General features: G+C 36.5%; 1 protein-coding gene across 1 annotated transcript in view; it reads left to right on the top strand.

Moving 5' to 3' along the window:
- Nucleotides 1-304: 304 nt before the first annotated feature.
- The window catches only part of Blimp-1 (PR domain zinc finger protein 1), a 38,819-nt gene continuing 29,061 nt past the window's right edge, over nucleotides 305-10,062 (top strand). Inside the window, exon 1 of the mRNA XM_018444400.1 lies at nucleotides 305-1,699. The gene's annotated coding sequence lies outside the window, so the exon portion shown is untranslated. The remainder of the gene's footprint in view (nucleotides 1,700-10,062) is intronic.

Genomic DNA, 10,062 nt, shown 5'->3' with positions numbered 1-10,062 from the left:
GGGAAGGTGAAAGAAGAGAGAGGAAAGGCAGAGTAAAAAAAGAAGAAAGATAAAATAAGAGACACAGGAAAAGAGAGGAGAGAACGTTAGCTCTCACGAAAGAAAAGAGATGAATCGAAGAGAAGATGGAACGAAGAATGAAACGAAACGAGTCGGTGATGAGTACGAAAGAAATTTCTCAAAGTTTAAATATTTATTAATAAAAGTCTGGAATCTGGAATCTTCTTATAATATTCTTCTATATTTTTAGCATCTACACTGAGAATGCTGCAAATCAATCATTTCGTTCCGTGTTTGTGCCATTGATAGAGCAAAGACCGAGGGCAAAGTTCTGCAAATGAGGAATTTGCTTTAACGTGATAAAAATAAAAAAAGTTCGATGCTTTAGAGGGTGGAGATCTAAGAATAAAAGGATACGGAAAAGTGTGAAAGAAAACACAGCAACGATTAGAGAGACCCAGGGCACGGTGAGGAGGACGAGAGGGGTTCAACGCAGGCGAAAGGGAGACGAGCGTGAGGAGGATGAGGTGTAAGAGAAGGTGAAGGAGGCGAGTGATAGCGTACACACGGGAGAGAAGAACTCGATGCCGAGCGATGCTGAAACGGGGGTGGGGAAGAGTACCGTTGCTTCTGTCGATGGGGAATGTCGGCGTGCGCGCACGAACGAAACGAATAACCGCCTGTATACCGCGGCGAGTACCAACCTGAACGGAACGAACGAGGAAAGACAACGTGCGCACGTAGGAAGAAAAGAGGGAACGGACGAGCGATCGTATACCAAGGAGCGCGAGCGAGCGAGCGAGCGAGCGAACCAACGAAGGAACCGAGAGGCAGCACGAGGTGTTCACCGCGTGGCCGTAAAGAGAGAACAACCAACGCCGAGAGAACCAACGGCCCATCGTCGTCATCGCGACTCTGCCTCCTCTTCCTTCCTTAGTCCCCTCACCGGTCCCCTCGTGTATACACACACAGAAATACGCAACACGCACACACCAACCTGCGGTACGCACGCACGTAGGCCCGCCCGCTTGCTCGCGGCCTGCCTACGTGGGTCACGCACACGTGCGAGAGCGAGAGCACGGGCAAGGAGACACCTAGACTCACCTTACCCGCTTCGTACTCGTCAGTTGGAACCACGCGGCTCCGCACGGTGTACACGACCGTACGTCAAGGACGAAGCAGTCCTCGACGTACTGCCGGCGCGGATCAAGAAAAAGAAAGAGAAAAAGAGAAAGAAAGAAAAGAGAGAGAGAGAGAGAGAGAGAGAGAGAGAGAAGTCCTGACGCGCGCGATTACGAGAGAGCCGCACTTCCAGTTCGACCATCTCGTCGTAACCGGCTAGCACGCGCGAAAGGGTGCGAAAACGTTCCGCGACGATAAACTAACATCAACAACGCAACGATATAGTTGAGGGTGGTGGTGCACAGTGGTGCCCCGTGAATGCGAGATACCGTCAAAATATAGTGACATTGCACTACGAGATTGTCCTACCGGTTGATATTCGATATTTCAGTGTCAAAGAATCCGAAGAAACTTTCGCGAAACGTGAATCGCGACAACACGATCGGCTGACACGACATCGATGGTGGATTATCAGCCGGTCGTCGCCGGACTGGAGATATGTTCGTGACTTCAACGTGTGAACTTTGACAGTTCGTCGTGAGAGGATCCACCGGCTGCCAGGCAGACACGTTGCAAAGTGAGTCTAATAAATTTTATGATTATTTCAATTCGAAAAATACAGTTGCAGTGACAATGAAAGATATACATACTATTTATAACACAAACCACGATAATAATAATCGCTTTGTTTATTCTTGGAATAAATCTCAACCAGATTGTACACAACGCAAATATCAACACGAGACAAATGACATTACATTAACAGTATAAATAAAACATTATTGATATACTTAGAAAAGATCGGTTAACGTTTTCGTACAAATCTTAATTGACGTCATTACTTTTTTTTTAAATATACTATTTTTTAGCAGTCTTGTGAAACTTTAATTTACTTATTTTTGAACGGAAAATTATCTTTATGTCGGATTCTAAACTTAAATATTGTATGTTACGTTACTTGTCGTGTTTAAAGGAGATAGGAATCGAGCTATTTGCTCTTAAAAGGCGTATGTAATAATAAATTATTGAGATATACGATAATACAATACTCTTCAGCGATTTTATAATCAAGGATTATTATATGATGTACTTTAATAATGAATTGGAATTGATTACAATGTGTTTATAAACTTTATGTGATCTCGATTAAACTTAAATTATTTTCTTCGGTATCTTTACAAGCACTTCTTTTGTATGTTTTAATTAATCTAAAATAATTTAATTAATTTAAAAATATTGAATTAAATCACTATAAATTTACGTTTGTAAAATTCAAGCGAGGGATGATATTTTACTTCCATTATAATATAATTGATGTCTAGCGAATTAAATTAATTAATGTGTGACATAATCGGCAAACGATCGGAAATCTTATTAAAATCGTCGTTGAGAACCAATTCTAAAAAGCTTCACGCTTTTCTTCCACGTTATTGAATAAAATGTGCAAATCTGTTCTCGTTCATTATTAATACTCTCATCCGCCATTTCATTGGGATATCATTACGATGCAGAGCATCGTAAATAAATCAGGAGACTATCAATGTACATTCATTTGATCAAATCGTATTAACTTGATCGTGTTTTTAAGTCTCCGTGCTATAGTTCATGGTTAATAAAACCAGGTACAATGAACTTACAAGCAGAAAATAAAATGAATAAATTAACAACAATGTAGTGACGGAGCCCAACAATTATGCAATTTTGCATAACGGTCCATCGGGACGGCGCGGCGTCGGCAAAGCAAGTCGAATAAAACGGCGAGCATAATCGCGCGGAACGAAAATGAATATATACGAGGCAGTCCCGAGTACTTTGAACCCTTCGATATACGCGTTACGTCACGGGAGATGCTCTTCGAATACAGAAAGTGTTTCTTCACGCTCGTTCTTCGAGAGCCTCCGTGTGTCCCTAACGGTACCAGGACCAAGCCGAAAGTCTGGAAAAAAACAACGGTAAAAGCAATAATGCTGCTCGTGTTTTGCGAAGTGTTCCGCGATATTGCAACATACAGATCCCCCGCAATTGATTTTTATATAATACATCATCTCGTTTCTTTTTGATCATATTCAAAACCGATGTTATCTCAATAAAATCTGTCTGTGATATTATAAAGTCAATCACGATTCTTTCCATTATTTGAACAAAATGTAAAAATTATAAAATTTTTCGACAATAATATTGCACTCTCTATGAGAAAATTTGAGAATGATGAGAATATGTCTATGAAAATATTTTACATTTATACAAATTTTATACAATATAAAGTGTTACCTTAATAATCAGTTTTACTGTAATAACATTTCAATATTCTAAAATTGTCACTAACAAAAATAACAATTAAATCAATAAAAAAATCTTTAAATATATATTATCCGATAATCCGCGCAACAAATCAACATTTGATTTATCTTCTCTTTTGTGAAACAATATAAAATGAGAAATAATTAAAAAGTAATTTTTCTACAGTGTGAATTCGTAAGAGGCCATTGAACCAAAAATAAATAATTATCTGCCGCATCTAAACTTATCTACGACAAAGCCATGAATTATAAACGCTTATTATCGATTTTCCTCTTCTTTTCTCTTTAAAGGAGTAAACAATTAATTTTTTTATATGACATCGTGTATTTTGATGCGCATCCGTTAACTGAGCGTAATATCAATTCGTGAGTGAACGAGATTAGGACCGTCTGCTTATCATAGGAACGAGAAGTATACAGGGAAACACCGTTAAACGCACGTATTTCCTAATATGACATAACGGTGTGCTGCGGCCTCCCACTTTTTCTTCGGCCGAACGAAATTTTCGTCGGCTCGTAACTCTCGATACGGCCAAGGAAAATCTCGGCTTGGAGAAGGACGACGTTTCTTATTTGAAACAAAATCCCACTACGGACGATGATAAAAGAGGAAGTGGGACGGAGAACGAAAAGGGACAGCGAGTGGAAAATTGTTGAGGCGTCAAAGGATTACAAAGTATAAAGGAAGTCGAGAGTGGAAACGAGTCCTTTGTATCTACGGCCCACGTTTGCTATCGGGCGTTGCTTCAAGAAGTATGAAGAGACTTATTTTTATCGAATGCGCACTGTGATCTAATCTAATAATAAAAAAATAGAAAGATGGATTTCCAGAAAATTCAATAATTTGGCTTTATAGTTCGAATTAGACAAAATTTTTAGAAAAAGGGAAAATATATGCTTAATCTCTATAAACAGTTGCAATGTATTATTATTAATTTTTTAAAAAAATTAAATTTCCTTAAAAATATGACGTATGCAAGAAAATAAAACTATATGAATATAAATGTTCTCTTAAAAAATATATAAATATTTAAATATTAAATATTTAAATGTATGTGTGTAAATAATTTATGAATTTATCACTATATTAATGTTACACATTTCTAATATGATGTATTTGATAGAGAATTACTGCATAAGAAATAATACGATTAACTATCTATAGAGAATATATTTAAACATCAAAACAGTTCAGATATTCTCTTCTGCATCATAAGTATTTAGAAATAGAGTCTATATTTGTGAAATTTATAACAGTTTGTCCTATATCCTTCAAAATAAAAATCAGATAATCAAGATTAAATCAGAAGAAACACATAAAACTTTCAACAATCCTTTCTCTATAATATAAAAAATTGCGTTAATACCCATAATATTGATAAAATGTATCTTGATCAAAACTAATCAGAAAAGATATTATAATTTATAATTAATAAACAATTTTTAGAATAATGTAAAATAAAAATTTAAATTGTGCGGATCAATTATTGTGGATGCAAATCTATCAATTTTGTAAGCACTTTAAAATATCTCATAATTTAAAAAACTGCAACTGTAAAAGTGTACTATAAGAAATTGATAAAAAATAATATAAAAGAAATTGCTATATATATGTGATATAAATATATATGCTATCCTATCTTTTTTAAATTCTTTCTATATATATATATATAAAATTATTCTATTTATAAAATTTTGGGAGAGAATAATCAATATATGTTTGAAAATGCAAACCTAAAAATTCATTTGAGGTATTTACGGTTTAGTCATGCATTCGCAAATAGAGTTTTCCCGTAATCGTACCGATTTCAATTATCGATTCAGTATTCTTCATCCTGCTGCCAACGTCTAAATATCCTGCGATTATGGATGCTATACTAGGATATTTTCAAGTGCCAGTTCAATGTTGATGGCCAGTACCGTTTTCTCGCGTGTTACAGGATAAGTGCTTTTCGATTTTGAGAATGGCACGCTGTGGGAGAGGATAATAACGCTTGCAGGTGCCTACTAATGTGACATAACGGTATCCGTAGCCGCGGTTCGTAGCCGCGGTCACTGCGAACTTGCGTATATGTAATCATTTTGGGATTGGAGGTGGGGTGAAGGGTAAGAGAGGTGGAGGTGAGAGAGAAAGAAAGAAAAAGAGAGAGAGAAAGAGAGAGAGAGAGAGAGAGGCAGGGGGAAGGGAACGGTCGATTTATTGGAACGGTCGTTGCACTTTTCGTACGGGGAGCACTGATCGAAAAGATCCGTACTTTCTTGCATGTTCGCGAAGCGCCCGAAGATCGAGAGATATTCTTAATCCAGCATCATTCGATCTGACTTAATATTTTATTTGCTTGTATCACTGCAGATGATTGTCAATTAAACACAGGATAACAAAGATTTCATATCTTTACGATAATAATAAAGATTATTACTGCTTCTTGATAAATTTATTATGTTAAATTGTCATTACCGAAAACAGAAATAGAAAAAGAATATATACTGATGAAATATTTTCTTTAAAATGATACACATCAAGAAAAATTCTGATTGGATGAACCAGAAGATTCTGATCGTATCAATCAGAATCCTGATTCTTTCAACCAGAATTATGGTAGATTCAATCAAACAATTCTGATTTGTCCATTTTCAACCAGAATTACTAGTAATGCAACTAAACTTTTACCAATGTATAAATTTCAATAAATAAATATACTACAATATATTTATATATAGCGACATAATCGAGGACGTAGATAAGATCCAGCTACAAATTGTTTTGTAGTTGGATCTCTTATTGTCTTCGAAAGTAAGTTAATTTACGCGTGCTTGTTTTGGGATATGTATATTATTCGGCGCCACGTATGGCAACGGTGTCATAATCTAATCAACGGGAAATCGGACTGTACGCACGGCGCGGCTTTCTCCGTCTTTAGAAAAAAAAAATCAAGGGTAGTCGATGACCGTGTCGTTCCTAGGCCTAGCCTAGATTCGTCGTCCGCCGCGGACGAGCGGCGAGGCTGAAAGTACCGTAGCGCCATTTTCCATGCAAAAATTGCGCTTGTCCTGTGCGATTCCGCGATAATACGCACGCCGAACCGTAAAGTATTACGCGCTACCGTAACGATGACCGTCCGACTCGCGTATACGGGGTGTCCCGTTCGACGCGTCGTGTCGTTATATGTTCAATAAACGGCGTATATATCTCTTATAATGTAATTCTCAAAATCTTGTTTTGCGCATTACCTCGATGACGAAGTGAAATTCTTGACGTGATTTGAAATACCATTGCAATTTGATGAAATACCGCTCATTTGCTACAACAACGATATAACTCAGAAATTATCATTTATGAGTTTATGAGTTGCATGCAAAAAAACGAATGGAAACTTAAAGAAGAAAAGAAAGGACTTTAAAATAACATACTTTATTCCTCTATGATCAATTATTATACCAAAATTGCATTTCAAAATTAATATTGTAACAAATGAGTGATATTCGGTTAATTTCGATAAATTTGCAAGAGACTAAATTTTTCTTTAAGAACCTATTGATTATTAACGTATTAATGATGAGTAATATAATGTTTACTGTGTAATAATTAAATTCTGATTAGTACAAACAATTCGAACTCATTATTATTCATTATTATTTTATGCAGTACCGAATGACAATTTTAATCATTTAATATTTTACTCATAAAAATCAAATTTCGTTCGAATTGCTGGGACGATGGGCGTTTCACATGTTTATCATTAGCACTTTCGAAAAGAGGGACTTGCTCCGCTGAAGGTTTTCTCATTCGTAGTGAAGGCTCTAGCGGACAGGCACGCCGAATTAGTGCAAATTTTCTCCCGGCGATCGGAGTGCAATAAACTCGGCCTGCATTTTCTGCGGCGCGCAAGCTAGACTCTCCAAAGTATTACGCGGTACCATAACCCCGATTATGCTATCTATAGGGTGACTGCGAAACGTACTAAGCCTAATTCATTATTTAGATTATATGAAAAAATGTTCACACAATCAATTTTTTCTCTTTCTTTCTCTCTCTCTCTCTCTCTTTCTCCCTTCTCTTCCCCCTCTATCTCCGTTTCTTCTCTCTGTCCCTCTCTTTCTCTCGGTTTCTCTCTCTCTTTCTCTCTCTCACACACTCACTCTATCTCCCTGTTTTTCTATGAACTGAACTCGGAAGTGTTACGTCCGCGTCTATCGGGTGCCGCTAGATCGCTCATAAACCTACAACCCTAATGTGTACGATCAGTACGAGGAGATAAATTCAGGAACAATGAAAATTAGGTTGAATTCGTGTCAGCCGTACTGCATACGTGATGTGACACAACTCGTAAATAAAATGCGTCGCACGATGATTATGTGGCACATCCGCGAAAAAAATCAGCGCTGCAGCGTTTGCTAAATGAAAAAAAGGCATTACCGTTATCTTCTAAAACAAAATGAATCCTCCTCTCCTTTATTGTTTTTATCATAAGACAATTTCAAAATACTGTTCTCTACGACAAGTGTAAATTGAATATCACACGGAAAGAACGATTTTGTTGAAATAAAAATGTAAATAGATACAGATCTGAAATAATAATTTTGTTCATCAAAATAATTGCATTGAACACTCAAGCATAATAAGCAATGCTGCAAAAAATTTTGACATTCTAGCAATCAGCTTAAATATTCTACATAATTATTTTGTTAGTCTAACAAAATTATTTTCAGATTTGTAGCTAAATTTTAGATTTAGCAAAATCATTGCATGATTTCCATGCATGATTTCCATGCTTGTTCCTTCAAATCTGCCTCATATTTTATTTTGGAAATCTCACGCGAAGAATTGAAAATCGATTTTTTAATGATGATAACACAAGTATTTGATGACTGGATGGGCTATTTTTATTAAGATTTGGAAGTCCGTCAGTGAAAGCACGATTTGCTTGACAAAAGTGCCGCGTTGGCGTCGGTGCAACTGCGGTCGTGTGCGGTCATTATGCTCGCTTCCTTATTCTCACTTACACCGCAGCCCGCGGAATTTATCGTGATAAAATTCTCATCGCAGCCCGTGCGAAGCACCTCGGATCGTCAACATCTCGAAATACGCGTAAGACAAGTTATACCAGTGTTTATCATAAGAACTCGTTAAATCCTCGTTTGTTTACGGATGAAAACTTTTTTAAACTCGCCCTGTATCGTCGATCGTTGGTTAAATTGCAAAATAAATATTCAAAAACAACGCAAATTAAAGTTTATTATTATGTATTTTACTTTCTGTGTATATATAATATATAATTATTGTTACACAAATAACAAGAAACTGTACATGTATTAAATTAGATTTTTAGAATTTGAATATTTCAAAAATGGTAAACAACGTATTTAAACGCTAAAAACACGTTTGGAATTGAAAACATTCGACAAAAACATCGAAAGATACAAATGTTTGAATTCAGTGAATTGAGATTCGACCGAAATCTCAGTCTGAAATCTATATTTAAGGTCGAAGATTTAATCTCGATATAAATGTGTAATTTATTACACTTATTTGTACATCAATACGAGATTAATATTCTACTCTGAAAAATGTTGCGAAATCATTATCAGCAGCGAAAATGAAAAGTTGACGCAGGAATTCTGAGTTACCCGGTATACCGAGTGTGCGATCTAGATGAAAATTAGCGTAAATCGGCAGAGAATCGAATCGCGGAGGTCAAAGCGCGCATCGAGCGTCGAAGTATCACGAGCCGCGCGGCGCGCTTATGTACCGGGTGTCCACCGGCGAAAGGATGACGTCTACGGATGGGAAAGAAGGCTCGAGCGGTGCGGAATCGACTCGGGCGCTCGCGTATATAGGAGGCTCGCGAGGCAAGGAGTCAATGACCGTTCTACATTGACGCGTTGCTCCGGCCCGAGTGCCGGCTGAGTTGAGTAAAGTCACGGCCAGCCGTCAGCCGTGAGATTCCCTCCCTTCACTTCACTTCGCTTCGCTTTAGCCTTACTGGTCGGCCCAGCGACGGCGACGAGCCGCGCGCGAGTAGTGAACTCGTCACTTCTTCCCCGGGGCGAATAAAATCAAATTGGGATAGAGATATATCGGTGAATGACCGATCTTAAAGAGGACACTATTAAAGATAACTATTAAATCTAGCTGTATGTATATGAGATACTGCAAAAATTATTGGAAACATTTGATAATGAATAACTGGGATCATTTCTGAGAAGAAATATTTTTGGAGAGCATAAAATTGTTAAATGTTTGAAGAGATGTTCACTTTGTGAACATCTTAAAGAATAAAATAGATGTAGAACATTTGTCGATATATACATAAATCTTTTCTTTTAAATAATTAAATATTACTTTCAAAATGTGTAACCTTTTTCTTTTTTTTGCCATTTATATAAAATTTCTTTTTTATTAATTCCTTAATTTATTATACATGCAAGATACAATATTAATTTAATACCGCTACTGATTTTTTGTGAAGAAAGCTTGAAGAACTTATAATTATATTTTTTTATTACCTATAACTATATTTTTCGTTCGTTATATGCTATAATATACTTTTGATCTTTATATTATATATAAGACTTTACTTGCTAAAGAAATAATTCTGCAAAAATATCCTCGCAGTCTTTTTTAAATCAAGATTTCAAT

Source organism: Mycetomoellerius zeteki, unplaced genomic scaffold (assembly GCF_001594055.1).
Source record: "Mycetomoellerius zeteki isolate Tzet28-1 unplaced genomic scaffold, Tzet1.0 scaffold149, whole genome shotgun sequence".
NCBI classification, from domain to species: Eukaryota; Metazoa; Arthropoda; class Insecta; order Hymenoptera; family Formicidae; genus Mycetomoellerius; species Mycetomoellerius zeteki.
This window is presented reverse-complemented; position numbering and strand designations above follow the sequence as displayed.